The sequence below is a fragment of the Sceloporus occidentalis genome, unplaced genomic scaffold (genome assembly GCF_023333645.1).
Source record: "Sceloporus occidentalis isolate IW3139 unplaced genomic scaffold, rSceOcc1.0.p SCAF_2, whole genome shotgun sequence".
Taxonomy (NCBI): domain Eukaryota; kingdom Metazoa; phylum Chordata; class Lepidosauria; order Squamata; family Phrynosomatidae; genus Sceloporus; species Sceloporus occidentalis.
The window spans coordinates 185,539,311-185,555,381 of record NW_028316982.1 but is presented as its reverse complement, the minus strand read 5'-3'; the positions used below and the strand labels follow the sequence as shown (position 1 = coordinate 185,555,381).

The 16,071-nt window shown below is 39.4% G+C and overlaps 1 protein-coding gene and 1 long non-coding RNA gene across 5 annotated transcripts in view; one reads left to right on the top strand and one right to left on the bottom strand.

Moving 5' to 3' along the window:
• The window catches only part of LOC149319451 (small muscular protein-like), a 39,842-nt gene that overhangs the window by 20,009 nt on the left and 3,762 nt on the right, over positions 1 to 16,071 (top strand). The window contains exon 5 of one of the 3 annotated variants that reach the window (XM_089511740.1): positions 23 to 172. The exons of the other annotated variants lie outside the window; for them this stretch is intronic. The gene's annotated coding sequence lies outside the window, so the exon portion shown is untranslated. Of the gene's footprint in view, positions 1 to 22; positions 173 to 16,071 lie in introns of those variants that run through there. 3 annotated transcript variants of the gene reach the window in all.
• LOC149319450 (uncharacterized) overlaps positions 3,739 to 16,071 on the bottom strand; it is a 36,710-nt gene continuing 24,377 nt past the window's right edge. Inside the window, exons 2-5 of one of the 2 annotated variants that reach the window (XR_016280190.1) lie at positions 11,263 to 11,363; positions 8,867 to 8,935; positions 8,075 to 8,227; positions 3,739 to 6,322 (exon numbers count right to left, since the gene is read on the bottom strand). This is a non-coding gene — a long non-coding RNA (uncharacterized LOC149319450). The remainder of the gene's footprint in view (positions 6,323 to 8,074; positions 8,228 to 8,866; positions 8,936 to 11,262; positions 11,364 to 16,071) is intronic. The other variant, XR_016280191.1, reaches the window with a different exon arrangement.

Genomic DNA, 16,071 nt, shown 5'->3' with positions numbered 1-16,071 from the left:
ATATCTCTTGCTCTCTCCATAGGAAGGAATTTCAACTTCCTTTGAATGGGGGGCAACCTCTTGATAACCAAAGCACATCACTTTTGCTTGTTGCATCATGGTTCACCAAAAACAACAACAAAACAAAAACAAAACACACACACACACAATTTTGCACCCTAGATGGCACTCTATCTATTCCTGTGACCATTATTAGCTCATATGTTAACATTGGTTGGGTCAAAAAGGTACACCAGTGACAAAAATCAATGCATTTGTTGGAATACTTTTGGTCTTGGCAGGTTTTTTGTTTGAAAAATGATTACTATATATGGTACATGGCTAAAATTTAGAGACATTGTTTACAGTTGTGAAGATGAAAATGCCATTACCTTGTTAGACAGCAAAGTAAGACACTTGTCTTTGTGGTACCCTCAACCAAATCCATTTGTTTCTTCAAGTTATAGTTAGATGGACTCTCACTACTACCACTATAGTCTTGCAATGGCTGAGGTGTGGTTGCAGCACATCGTAGAGACCTTTCTGTGTTATCCCTGCTTGCCAATGTGTAGAGATGGATAGACTCAAGCAAGGAGACCATAGACCTGAGCCTACAGGACATGAGCTTGAGGACAGAGATGCTTGGAAGTGTCTCATTCATTGGGTCACGATAAGTCAAAAGAGATTATCACATGAGGGATGGAACATCATTGTCCCGTTCCTGTCCTGTCCTTCCTGCCCAGTCACAGGAAGAACTTTCACACATGACCTGCACTTGACCCGGCATGGAAGCGCAAGTGGGAGTGATCATGCAGCTCACTTTCACACTATATAGATAAAATTAATTGAATGTTTTTAACTTTATAAATTGTTCAGCTGTTTTTAAAAATTACTTTATATGTTTGCTTTTATTGAGGTTTTGTATGCTGTATATGCTCATGTACAAGTCTAGAAATTTTAGTCAAAAATTGACCTAAAAAACTGGGTCAATTTATCCATGGATCAAAGTATGTACTGTACTTTAACTCTTATTTTAAAAGGAACCATTACCTGGCAAAAAGCAAGAGTATAATCTGTCCTGGAAGCATTATCTCATCCATCCACCCTTTAGGGCAGTGGTTCCCAAACTTTGATCCTTCTGGTGTTTTGAACGTACACTGTCAGAAGCCCTAGCCAACTTGGAATTCTGGGAGCTGAAGTTCAAAACATCTGGAGACCAAAGTTTGGAAACCACTGCTTTAGAGTGAGCACAAACAGTTATGCCTGCCAGAATTTTGTAGGTTCTTTGGCACTGTTTTCCTTTGCTTCATCCTTTAGATCCTTTGTTATATTACCCCTAAGTTTTACCCTCGACTTATCCATATGTCATTTCAAAATCCATAATTTTGACCCCAAAACCTGCTCTTGATTTACGCATGAGGTCGATTTATAGTCACAGAGTACTTCTTAATCTCTATTTCAATATGTCATTTAGTCTCCTTGAGTCTCCTTTTTGGGATAAAGGCAGGATATAAACGAATAAAATAATACATACATACATACATACATACATACATACATACATAATACCCTTGTGGAAATACAGTCTTCCTCAGAAGTATTAAACTGATGGAACCCCTGATGGAAGCCCAGTTTCTTTGGGAACACACTAACCTAGGAAAGTGAAAAACAAGAGTTACATTCATTTTTGCTTGGGGGCAGTTGGGTACAGGGAAGCATATTAATCTTTCTTTTGCCTTGAAAGCATCTGTTATTCCTCTTATGAGGAAAAAAAATGAGACTTGCAGCTTTTAGTTATAGTCAATCTTTATATTTGTTGCCTAGAAGGAAACTTTGTTCCAAATTGCTATTATGCCTAGCCTGTTCATACAGAAGTGTTCACATAGCACAAACAATAGCAATGGGAGTTAGTGCACTTAGAGGGGGGAAAGCATACCAGAGAGACAGTGTCTTGTTTACATTTGTCCTTTTTAGGGTCCCAAAGAACTGTGTGTGTGTGTGTGTGTGTGTGAGTGAGACAGAATGACAGAGAGAGAAGATGCCAGCCACAGATGCTGGCGAAACATCAGTAAGAAACTCTTCTATAACATGGCCACATAGCCCGAAAAACCCACAAAAAACTATGGATGCCGACCATGAAAGCCTTCGACTTCATAGCTAGTCTGTCTTCAAGATTTTGAATTATTAATTTGTCCTCAGTCCAGTGAGCTCTCTTAATATTGAACTGGTATGTTTTATATCAAAAGAATGTATCACATGACCCTCTACATTAATGAAAAAGTAAGACACAGTTAATTCATTTGAGCAGTTTGTTTCATTGATCCATGACAATCAAATCATCTTTCCCATGGATGTATTTTGCAAAAATTGTCCAAAAAGTAAGTCATCAGTTTCTGAGTATATCATCCAGTTGACCATCAACTTTCCCCATTATAGAGTGTGCTAAAGCTGGAAGTGACTGTGAACTTAAGATGTCTAATGGCTTAAGGAACATTGAAATGATTTCAGTACATAATGAAGCAAGTCAGTGGCCTAGAACCTTTGCATAGCTTCTTAAGAAGGGTTTAGTCTGCAACCTATGCACAGTCACAGTCACTTAAGAATAAGGCTCAATGTATTCTCTCTTCAGTAAGCATGTGTAGGATTGCTCCATTAATGTTAATTCCCTTCCCTCTTTCTGTATCCTCATTGGTGAATCAACAAGTTTTTGTGCTTGTCTAAATTAAGTGCCTGCAATTCAGGCTATCAGATGATACATCTTTGATTCCATAACAGAGAAACGGTATCCTCACATTGTGGCATCACCTGTTCCAAAAACATTTTAGATCATTTGTGTTCATTTAACGAAGCTCCACATAATTCAACATTTCACAGATATAAACCGGGACATGTGTTGCCAAGCAATGTCAGACTGCAGTCTAGATGACCAAGGTTATTGATGGGGAAGTACACACACACAAGCTAGGAGAGGCTGCAGCAGTTTGCTTTTGTTTGAGTCTACTGGAGGGCAAAATTCTGCCTCCTCCCTCCTGCTGAGTTAATTGGATGCAAACTACTTTTCCATTTTGAACTTAGTTTGCAGCAACTGAAGTAAGCTGAGGACAAAGAGGAAAAGTAGGAAAAGGTGAGAGAAACTGGGACATTTTAAAAGCAGCTGAAACAATGGGATGCTAGAGAATTAATTAGTTCTGTCTCTTCCAAACTGGAAGGGTTTAAAGGTATGCAGTTCTAAATGCCAGTCTGCAGACCAGTTCTGGTTGAGAAGACATCTGCTGCTGGTCAGAGATGAATTTCTAGGAACCTATGAATATAATACTGGTCCCTGGCACATTGACAGTGAAAATGAGTGGTCCCCAACCTCAGATGGCTTGAGATCCAGTGAATTAAAGTGTCAGTATAATGCCAACAATAAGTAGGATTATTGAATCGTAGAGTTGGAAGGGGTCACATTATCTGTTCTAAAACAATGCAGAGTGATACATGAGCTTACTATTACAATTCATCCATGACCAGTAGTTCTCAGTTTTAAAATGAACTTGTGGCTTGTATCATTTTTGTTTTTCTCCTGAATGCAGTGAAATGTTTTTCTACATACGCAGCTGAATTTAGCTGCAGAAGTAGACCTGCAGCCCTCACTGGTTCCTCAAGGAGGCACTCAAGTTCTAGTTATTTAAAATATAGCATGCATGCTTTGCACACAGTTTATAAAATGTATTTTTTTTTAAAAAAAAGTCCAAAATACACAAAAGAGTGCTACCTTTATTGATCAACCGAAATTCACCAAATACATAATGCAAGCTTTTGAAGTTCCACTGCCTTCTTCATCCGGCAAAAGATGTTAAAAATCAAATAGGAGAAAGAAAAAAAGTGATGCATTGGTGACACAAACCTACATTTTGTATCCTTTGTTGTCTCTGCTATAGTTCAGTTGATCTGGAGGGATCTCAGTGCAGGCAGATGCCACTTCCGTCTTGGTCATATGGGGACCAAGACAGAGGACAGTGTCTGGAACTTTTTATTTTATTATTTTATTTTTGTGATCTGTTATTCCTCACAAGAAGTGTAGGATGGCTAACACCCTCTAGAAACACCACATACAAACACCTTTAAAATCATTATTTTAAAATCACAATATAATAAAACAATTAGTAAAACAAACCTATTATTTATTCAGGTGTTGCCTTGATTTTGACTTTGGTTCAAGTTTTGTATTTTAATTACTTTTAAAAGTTATTTTTAGCCATGATCGCTGCAATGTATTTCTCTTCATCTCTCGCTCCTTCTAGGAAATTCATTTGCAGAAATTAATCTACTCATTTTCTCTTTTAAGTATCAAACCAGAACAAACTATTCAATTCTTTTTGTAGTTTGGCCTTCTGGGTTTCCCTGACAACCAGAAACATATTTCCTTCCTGGTTCCCTCCCCCCACTCTTTTCCTTTTTTACTAATAATGTAAATTCACAATATGTTCTTGTCACTTCTCCAACAGTGTGAAGACAACACATTGCTTTTCTTGGCTATTGCTTCTTCTGGTAATGGTTGAGATTTGGAGACAGATAGAAAAATACTTTTACAGCTCTACTGTGCTAACAGTACTGTGTAGGAGTAGGTATCCGAGTAGGTATTCAAAAAATTACTGAAGATATATGGCCAAGAGTTCATTTGAGGAACAATGGAAATAAATTCACAGTAAACTGAAGATTGCCGTGAATGCAGTTAGTCAGTCATCCTGTACACTCACATTCAATCCCTTTAATCCCCTTCACCCCCTTTCCTCTCTCAGCTACCAAGTGAATTACCTTCATCATCCCAACTGTCATTTTATGCTCCTGTCAACTCCTCCTCAATTTAACAAGCCAACTAGATCTTGGGAAAAGTTACCCTTTCAAATACAGCTCGCAAAAACTGCCAGCAAGGATGGCTACTAGCTTTGCTGGCTGGCAGATTCTGGGAGCTGAAATAAATAAAAAAGCACTATTCCAAATGACTGTCTGCCTCTGTTCTTCCAACACAAACTCCATACATGGTATCATTGCAAAACTATTTGAAACAGCAGTTAAATTGGTCCCCATATTGGGAGAAAGGTGGGATATAAGAACATAAAATAATAATACTAATAATTAAATGGCCATTTTCATAGAGCAAGGTTGGCCCCAAACATTTGGCAGCCTGAGGTTAAGGACTGGTGGGTGCCCCCTAAGTTCAGAAACTAATAGAACATTTATTGGCTGGCAAGATGATAGTAATCTAATTGAAGGAGCCCAGATAAGGCCATGTGAGCCTTGTTGTCTGCTGAGCTTAAGTGTGTATACCCAAAAGTGGGCACCAATCAACATTCTCCCTTCTCAAGCTATCCAAACTGGGATGTTGGAGTGCCATCAGCTTGTTGGACTTGCAGACTTCAACCTTAGCAGATGAGTTCAGGGGTTCATGTCCTCCATTACAACCATGAATCTGTCCCAAGTGGTGTGTACCTTCCTTCACTCATGTTTCAGGGAACAAATTGGACTTAGTGTTCTGTGTTGGGTGAGAGGATTATAGCCTTGGTACAGGAGAACAGTCTGTAGTTCTAGTTCCATTGGGACAGACAGATCACCACCTGATCCTGATGTGTTTAGATTCACTAAACTCTTTACAGGTGGAGGCCAATTGGATGGTCTGCCCCAAGAAGCTAAGTGATCTGGATGTTTTTCTGACAGCTTTTGGGGAGTTTCCTCAGCAGGCAATTCTGCCAAAGGTTTGATTGACCTCTGCAATGGAGAAAATTACTATGGCAGTTCATAAAATTGAGTATTCCCTTCCATGGAAAGAAACCAAACTAGTTCCTTGATTTAGTAGAGAGCTGGTAGTTAAACCAGTGGAAAAGCAGCTGAAGCACGCCTAATCAAGTACAGCTCAGAGAAAAGCTGATATTGTCTGTTGCTGATAGCAAACAACAAAATGTCACTATGGTGACAAAATTTCTGTCACCGTTTCATCTTCCTGGAGTCACCCATCAGTACCAAGTGACAATGACCATTTTACATTTTGGTCCCAAAAGGGGAATATGGACTACTCAACACTTCACTGTCACCAGATTCCACAATACGTTGGAGACAAAATCTCTTTGATCCATTTTTATGCTGGTTTTGGTTGTGGTTCCTGCTTCTCTGTAAGAAAATGTTTCATTTGGTGAAGCTCAAGGCTCCTTAGAGACGTGAGGCCTATGACATATGCACTATATCCTTTCCCTTCCTGGCTTAAAAAGAACAGTGGCTGAACATGTGATGGTTGCTGCCTGAGATTGGCTGCTTCTTCATGTGAATTCTGTGAACCACGCAAGTGCAAAAAGTAGAATTTAAGCTGCAAAAAAACAAACAAAAAAGCACTTTAAAACTATGAATGCATTACCCTTCCAGCCCATTAGATAGGTTAGCTCTGATCATCTAATGATGAGTTTTGGTGGAAACAGCTTTTATCAGCCATACAATGTTTTGTCCATTTTGTGTTATTCCTATATGCATGTTCCAGAGCATTAGTTGAAGTTCTTTTGCACCATATTGTATATGTCAAGACAGTATTGACATGGTTTCCTGTGATACAAGTGGGTATCCATGACCCAGTCATGCTAAACATTAAAAATACTGGCAATTGGTAGTTCATGTCTGGATGCTGGGATGGTTGCTGCTCGCTGGTATTCTGCTACAGTAACCTATGCATGCATAGATTGTGCAATGCACGCAGGATGAATTATTTGCCATAGTGCAACAGGTGTATTCTGCTGGCAGCGACAGAAGCAGAGTTGTGCATACAATAATGTTGTGCATTGAGATTGTGCACTGTGCATCATGCATTGTGATTGCACAGTATGCATTGCAAAACAGCAGCCAGTCATTTCCATGTGTGTGCACCACTACTCTTCTACATGAAAACTATAGTGCTGGTGCAGCATTTCTCCATGTGTGGACATTTATAGTATGCTGAGGAGATGTTGGATGGCAGCCATAGGGTCAAATTATGGCGGGTGAGGGCACTCCCTTCCAAGTCAGGCTAGTCTGGGCCTCCTGAGTGACCTCCAGCAGGCAAAGACTTTTCAATTAAACAGGTCTTTACTCTTTAACTGGGTGGGGCTGAATGGTCTTTGTTAAAGGTTTATTCTATATATTGTTTTAACTGTATTTTGTTTTGATCTTTTATTGTAAGCTACTGTAAGGTCCCATATTGAGAGAAAGATGAATTATTAAAGCAATCAAACAAATTTACTGCACTGGGAGAGGCTTAGGCTAAATATAGGGTGGTCAGACTTAAGTTCTGCAGCTCTATTTGTGTGTTTGCTTTTATTATTTTATTTATTTCTATATTTAATTTTTACTCTGCTTTTCTCCTTTATGGGAGCAAAAGCCGCTTACACTGTAGAATACATTGAAACAAAATAGCTAAAACAATCTATAATTCAAAAATTAAGCAAGTATTACATGCCATTCTACTCAAAAACTTTAATTAAGAACAGTTATTTAGAATATTCAGAACCTGGTACAAAAGGAACCAGGTTCCTTTACTTGGTACACTTAGGGTGCATCTACACTGTAGAAATAATGCAATTTGATACCACTTTAACTGCCATGGCTCCAGCCTACAGAATTTTATGTTTCATATACACCTTCTACACAGAGCCTGAGGGCAGTTTTATACACACCTTTTTACTAACTTAATGTATGAAATGAAGTATGTGTACAGTGAACCACCAGGAAGCAGTGGTGTCACTTTCTCAACCACCCATGTAGACAATTTTGGATTTTGGAATATTTTGGATTTTGAAATTCTGGATAAGGGAGATTGGATCTGTATTCCATCCTCTGCTGTGAGCCATATATATGACTCTCAGAACGAAGAATACCTCTTAGCTGTCGGGATTTGGGCAGTCCTTCTAATAGAAAAAACAAACAGGCAAAGTAAGTGGGTCATGTTTCATGTTCACTGCTCTTTTCAAACCATCCAGTTGTCTCTGTGTGCTAATACTATCCCAGAGGAGTCTTGACTGAATTGCCAGTGGGAGAGTCAGCCCTGGGCTGTATTTTGTTTTTCATGATCTTTTCCCCTCTGTAGGACCTTTACCTTGTTGTTTTATGCAACATTTTATATTTTATTTTTACTTCTCTCCGTTCCGTAATACAATATAGGACATTTTTTCAGCAGTGACAGAGAGGAAAATGTCTTTCCCTCCTCAGCTCTGGTCTACATACATCTGTTGCTTAGGAACAGCAGGGACTGAAAAGAAAAATGAAGGATCCGTAATTACAAGTACTTTCTGCAGGGTTAGGAAATAAATGGAGCAACCTGAAGCTGCTCAGGTTGTATTTCTACTGATCAACAGTTGCACTGCCCATCTTATGCAGCCTTATCTCTGGAATAGTGTATTAAAAACTAGTGATTGTTTACCAGCAATAAATGACCAAGACCAATTCCCTTAAGAACATATATTGAGATAATTGCTGCAAATCATTTGATCTGAACCTGGTGTGGGATTTTGCCTGTCATTCTTACTGCTGCACCCAGCAATATCAATTTAGCTAAGAAGATGGGCTCACCTGATATTGCTAGCTTGAAAAGAGGTAATTATCTTATCAGATAAACCATCTAATTAAAGCAGTGCCCACTAACATTTCACTTTACTTTCTCTCACAAAGGAAAAGATTTCTTGCTTGCTAGAGAGCAAAGATGGTAGTGTATTGCATAAGTCCTGTGGAAACTCATGGCTGGATTCCTGTTGATTTGTCCCAACTAATATAGACCCTTTGAACATGAGCCAGCACATAGGTGAATCCAACTGAATCAATGATTTGAGTCTAGTCAAGACTAATAGGATTTAGGCCAATGTTGGAAAAAAAAAATAGGATGCAACCTCACCTTGAATTGATTTTAAATACAGATCAAGGCTGAAACACTCCAAAAAAATCCCCCTTCCAGGAATAAGGCCTATATTGGGGGAGAGATTATTATTATCATCATTTATTTATATGACACCATCACTGTAAAAGACAGTTTATAACTAAAAGAACAACAAAACTGTTCCCTGCCCTTAGGTTTACAACCTAAGGTGAACTTTCTTTGCTGCTATTCATAATGTGAGACCTTCATGCCTGTTTTACCTGCCCTCTGTGAACCTCTACAAACTCTGTTGCCTTTTTATTCCACCAAGTAATATACTGTGAGCCACTAATACACTAACCACACATATTTGAAATCAATGGGGTTATTGCTGAGGTGGCTGCTGCACTGCAGAATTAATGCAGTTTGACAATGTTTCAACTGTCATGGCTCCATTCTGTGGAACCCTGGAATTTGTTGTTTGTTGTGGCACTGGAGCTCTCTGACAAAAGTGCTATCTCACAAAACTACAAATTCTGGAATTCCATAGTGTTGAGCCATGGCAGTTAAAGCAGTGTCAAACTGCTTTGATTCTGCAGTGTAGATGCAGCCACAGTAGACACACATAACTGCACTCTTTCCTTTTCTTGTAAAGCTTTGGTTGTCTAAAGTGTTACTTGTTACCTCATATCCATGCCTCATTCACTTAAACAGTCGATTTGTTTGCAAGCAGGTATGTTGTTACACTAACTGATCCTTGCCTTTTTTGTGTGTTGTGTGTTTTCAAGTTGTTTCTGACTTATAGAGACTTAAGGTGAACCTATCATGGGGTTTTCTTGGCAAGATTTGTTCAGAGGAGGTTTGCCATTGCCTTCCTCTGAGGCTGAGAGCATGTGACTTGCCCAAGGTCACCCAGTGGATTTTATGACCAAGCTGGGAATCTAACCTTGGTCTCCAGAGTCGTAGTCCAACACTCAAATCACTACGCCATGCTGCCTCTTACCCAGTAGGTAATGTACAGAGGGGATTTAACAGAACAATTAAGTATCTGCTTCTCACTTTTCTTTCTCTAAACTATTTAAATGTCTGCGTGTGTGTGTTTTAAATGGGGCATGTATACTAACTGGGGCAGTGGTGAGTAATGCATCTATAAATGGGTTCAGCTGAGGAGTAAACATCACATGAGCTCTGGCTTAGTTTCTTGTTGACTGGGAAGCATTTCATGCATCTTTGGGCGCAGGACACACAATTGCTTGTTCTCCACTGGAAATATATTGAGCTTGAGCCTAATCCCAATAATGTAATAGTATGTGAAGGCTTTGTGTAAGATTGTAAGACAAAGTACTTGAAAATGGCATGATAAAGCTAGCTAATATAACTTAAATATGATCTCTTTGTGTGTGCGAATCTTATCCCAGTCTTTAGTTACATGGCACACATATGCTACAGTAACTCTATCTAGCCTTTGCTATAAATTTCCAGTCTTGGTGATATTATTATGCTAGGGTTCTGAAATCCAGATGGACAGATGAAGTTTCAGTTTAAATCCGGAACTCCACATTCTTCTTTTAAAATTATTCATGAAAAAACATATTTTTAAATTCCATTTTTATTTTTAAAAGCAGATTTGAATAATAACTGAAGAATGTTATGATAATGATCCTGTCTGATTTTAGTATTCCTTTGTATAGGAGATGGTCACATTTCCCTAAAAGCTGAAAGGATAGGCCATAGCAAATTCTGCAGTGGAGTTAACAAGACATTATAATGGGTTGGGAGTTGGGACAGTGAGAAGGAGGTGGCTAAGACATCAGGAGATGAATATAAATAGCACAACATAAGCTATATTCTCACAACCAGTCAATTAAAAATATTTGCAAATTAGTCTTGTCCCTGACAAAACTCTCCCTGGCTAAGGGTGCCCCTACACTATAGAAATAATGCAGTTTCATACCACTATAACTGCTATGGCTCTATCCTACAGAATCCTGGGATTTGTAGTTTTGTGAGACAGGATTTTTGTGAAGCACTAGTACATTTTGGCAGAGAAGGCTAAAGACCTTGTAAAACTAGTTCACAGGATTCCATAGGCTGGAGCTACAGCACTTGGTGGTATCAAACAATATGGTTTCTGCAGTGTAGCTGCACCCTAATGCAATGGGCCAAGTGAGATTCTCTTTTAAAAAACACGATGGCCTGTTACAGACTGCCAAAATAAAGCTGCTTGGGGTCTCTTTGGAGGTATGCTATTTAAATGATGCATGCACCCTAAGAATCCAGAAGCTGCACCAAAAGCTGCACTCTGGTGCTTATGAATGGAGTGTGGCTTTGGTGCGACCTCCGGACTCTTAGGACCCATGCATCATTTAAACAGCATACCTCCAAAGAGACCCGAAGCAGCTTTATTTTGGCAGTCTGTAACAGGCCATACATACCTTAGAACCACAAAGGGATACATACTGAGAGCAATTGGTCATGAAGGAGTTAGAGAATGAAAATGATTCAAGTGTTTTCAGAGAAGAGCTGCTGCTTTGACCTAGGAAACAAAAATGTCCCATTTATTACTGTGTCCTGCTTCCTCTTTCTTTCAGCTCCCAACCTTTCATTCATTTCTGTCAGAACTTAAATTTTACACTTTTGTATTTGGGATTATAGAATCAGAGAGTTGAAGCCACAGGGACTAGTGTTATCAGTATGAATAAAGATTTAAACCAAGACTCCAGATTTAAAGTGTGTGTGTGTGTGTGTGTGTGTGTGTGTGTGTGTGTTTAGGGCCCAAACTAAAAAAAAATATGTTGAATGAAATGCACATGTTCATTTGCTTAATGATCACAATAAAAAATAAAACTTTATTTATATCCTGCTTTTCTACTATAATAGCAATCAAAGTGGCTTACATATTTAAAATATAACCAATACAGTAGATAATAAACAATACACAATACTATATCTTACCTCTCCCCCTTAAAAGGGATTAAACCTGTTATGATTTAAAATATAGTCTGGTAAAAAAACTGTTAATAACAAATGGTCTATTGGGCTGAGAGTTAGCATAGTATATAATGTGTGGGATTGACACAAGATTGGCACTTGACAAGATGGAAATTGCTCAGTTCTTTTTGGGCAATGTGAAGTTGATAACCAGAAGTCATGAACTTTGTGGGTTTTTTGAGCTATGTGGCCATGTTCTAGAAGAGTTTATTCCTGACATTGAAGTTGTCCAAATGCTTGTGGATTTCAATGGCTTCCCTGTGCATTCTGACCTGAAAGTTGTTGGCATGGTCCAGAACTTCAGTGTTTTCAAACAACATTTTGTGCCCAAGATGGTTTATAATGTGTTCTGCTACTGCTGATTTTTCCGGCTGACCCAACCTGCAATGTCTCTCATGTTCTTTGATTCATGTTTGGACACTGCGTTTGGTGGTCTCTATATAGACTTGTCCGCAGCTGCATGGTATGCTGTAAACTCCTGTGGCTGTGTGCAAAACAGCAAAATCAGCACTCAACAAATGCAAATGAGAAACCTCCCAGGGTCAGGGGCTTTCCCAGAAGACAGTGATCACCAGTTAGCAGACACTAATCCTCCTTTGCATATCCTTCCACCCTGAGGCCCTGCCATCAACAACAGAACAATACACAGATTAATGTGGGAATCACTCCTCCTTACCCAGGGTCACACAGTATACATATACCCACTCTTTTCCAGGTCAGCATTCTGTGAAGATGCCAGCCACAAATGCTGGCGAAATGTCAGGAATAAACTCTTCTAGAACATGGCCACATAGCCCAAAAAACTCACAAAAAACTATGGATGCCGGCCATGAAAGCCTTCGCTTCACAGTCATGAACCGTTTTTAAATTACATATTACCTCTTCTTGCATGTTGTTGTTGATGCTGTGTGCCTTTAAGTCACTTCTGACGTATGGCAGCCCTAAACTGAAATGACAGGGTTTTCTGAGGCTGAGAGTATGTGACTTGCCCATGGTCATCCAGTAGGTTTCTATGGCCAAGCAAGAATTTGAAACCTGGCCTGTAAAGTCACAGTCTACTGCTCAAACCACTATGCCACACTGGTTTTTGGATATTCTCCAACATTTCAGAGATAAAAACTGAAACACATGTAGCCAAAACACATCAGAGTGTGGTCAATATAAACATTACTAATGTGGAGAAAAACAAGACAGGAGAGGCTGCAGCAGTTTGATTTTGCCTAAGTCTATAAGGATGTGCAAGATTTTGCCCCCTTCTCTCCTCTTTCTCCTGCAGAGTTGAATACAAACTACTTGAACTACTTGGTCACTTTGAATTCAGTTTACAGCAGTTGAAGTAAGCTGAGGACAAAGGCAGAAAGCATGAGGAGGAGAGGGAAACTGGGAGACTTTAAAAGCAGCTGAAAAAGTGCAAGCAATAATTAGCAGAGAGGATTAATTGGGACTGTCCCTGCCAAACTGGGACATTTGGAGAGTATGCTCTTGGGCCCAATTAAAGCTACCAACCATGCCAGAATTAATTTACACTATTCATCCTGGCTGAAATCTATAAAATAAAGGGAACAATGGAGCCATATTTAAATACCCTTTTATTGGATTAGCAGCAGAGGAGATTGTTAACATGCTGAAAGTTTTCCTTAAACAGTTTTTAAAAACAAAAACCTGGAGCTGCTTATTTCACTGCACACAAATCTGCAATAGATACAGTTGTTTGTTTATACCACTGTTTCCCTCCATGTTTGCAGATAGGATGATGAAGATGGAGCACATTCTATAACCGGAGTTCAACAGTAGATAAAACTCTGTCCTCTATCTCTACATAACATATTGCCCCCATGCAGAGAGAGATCTCTTTGGCAAATCTTAGTGCTTGTGTATGAATATAGAAGGTGAGACACCCCTTCAAGTATCAACAGTGCAAGCTATTTAGGGCTTTAAATGTCATCTCAAGCACCTTTAATTCAAACCAAAGGTGTATTGGCAGACAGTGCGATTGCTTTAAAGCTGGTGTTATGTGGTTTTTCTGTGGTGTTTTGGCCAGCAGTGCTGAATTTTTCACTAAGTCCAGCATCTGCATCAAGTTCAAGAGCAGCCCTACATGGAGGTCATTGGAGATGTCTTGGTGGGGAGTCACTAGAGCATCAACTATTATAGCTATGTTGTCCCTGTCCTAAAAAGGGTCCAAATCCAACCCCAGGCACTACCAACCACAGACTACACCTGGGCTTCCACATACAAGGATGGATCTACTTCCAAACTACCACCTGCTTCTCCTGAAGGAGTTGAAGCCCACCCAGAGCAGCTTGCTTACCCAGTTCCCAAACTTGGGAACTACCAATTCACAGAGCCTCCTATCTTGTGGAGTGTTCTAACTTGCTGCTCACAAAGAAAAAAGGCATTCAGCTATAGAGGTATATAATATCAGAAAGATGGGAGATCAGATTATGTTCTAGGAAAGATATTAGCAATTTCCAGTACTGCCATCGTTCATGGATGTGGTGAAGAAGACACAGAATTTTTTTTAACTACAAGCTAATACTATTTTCTTAAATAGGAATTTAAAGTAACTTATTTGCTTCTCTAAAGGTAACAGAATACATACATCTATACATTTAATTGGTATTTGACAAATACAATCACTTGGCATAATGGGAAACAGATGCCATTGGGGAGGGAGATACTGGCATTATCTCTCTTTTTTAAAAAATCAAGAATCAAACTACATGTTATACTAAATATAGTGGATTGCTCATACCTGATCATTGCTAGGAATGGAGGGTGTTGTGAAATGGGGCTACATTTTCCACTATGTAACTGTTAGCCCAGAGAAAACGCACATAGCCCGTATGGCAGTTAGCATCATGGGAGTTTTTGTATCTTGCTAACAGCTATATGAAGGAACCAATTGTCCAGGAGACTACAGCTGAGGAGGGAAGAATTAAATCTCCCTTCCCCATATCATGCATATCTGATCTTAAAGCACAAATGTAGCTGGCCAAAGACCATCTGATGCTGTGCTAAATCCAAATCTTTTCTAGCTGAGGGGTATTTGAAATTGCTTCAAGCTACCCTTCCTTACTGGGCTTGACTCTGGGTCTGACTAGAGGCTCTGTTCCAGAGGGGTGTGTGGAGAAGAAAAGTTAAATCTGGTCTAAGTTTGTTCTTCCCTCATTCCTTTAATTCTCTTTGCTTTGGACCCCCCGTTGCTTTGGGTCTGCTGCTGGCAGAACACTGGCAGAGTAGTTCTGCTGACAGATTGTTCCGTTGGCAAGGCTCTGAGTTCAGCCAGCATTAAAGCAATCCAAAAGTATCCCAAGCAAGGAGAATGAAAGGGATGAGTGAAGAGCAAAGTTAGACCAGATTTAAGCTTTTTCCTCCCCAAACCACTCTTGAACCACAGAGCCACTAGATAAGTGGTTCCCAAACATCTGTCCTCCAGATGATTTGGACTTCAGCTCCCAGAATCCCTAATTGTTCACCAATCTGACAGGGGCTTCTGGGAGCTGAGATTCAAAACACCCAGAGGACCAAAGTTTGGGAAACACTACACTAGACAGATCCAGTGTCAGGACATATTTCCCAGCAGAAGAGACTTGTAATTTTATCTCTCCAGAACTATCATATTTGTGATTCAAGATTGCACTGCAGATTGGTATGAGGTGCTTACTTTTGCACTATATACATTGTTGTTGTTGCTGTTGTGTGTCTTCAAGTCGTTTCCAGCTTATGTCAACCCTAAGGCCTACCCTGTATATTACCTACTGTCAAAATACACATTATGTTAGCTTGACCCAAAGATTCTTTGTTGATAAATTACAGCACTAACAAATTGATGCATGCATATAATACAATAAAAGTATGATGGGGAAAGCATATTCATAGGTACATCCTTGTAGGAATGTGCATACAGACATATGCCACATTTTAAATTGGCTTCTGTTCCTTTTAATTGTTATCAGAGTAGTTTGGCAGTTGCAGGGCACATTATGTTCTTAACAGTAAGAGTACAGTATCGAGCTAATATGCACTGTGCACTTAAAAAACTGAGGACAAGGTTTGTTCTTGTTGGCATCAATGTCATTTCATCCGCCCACCACCGCAGAACTCAGTATTCAGAAATGCTCACTGTTCAGGAGAGGAACAGCTAAGGAACATTTCCAAATGAAACTGCAGGGAGAATTTGTGTAGGCAGAGTGTAATTACTCAGATTGGAATGCAAGTACACTTGTGTACATAGAATCTCTCCAGCAAAC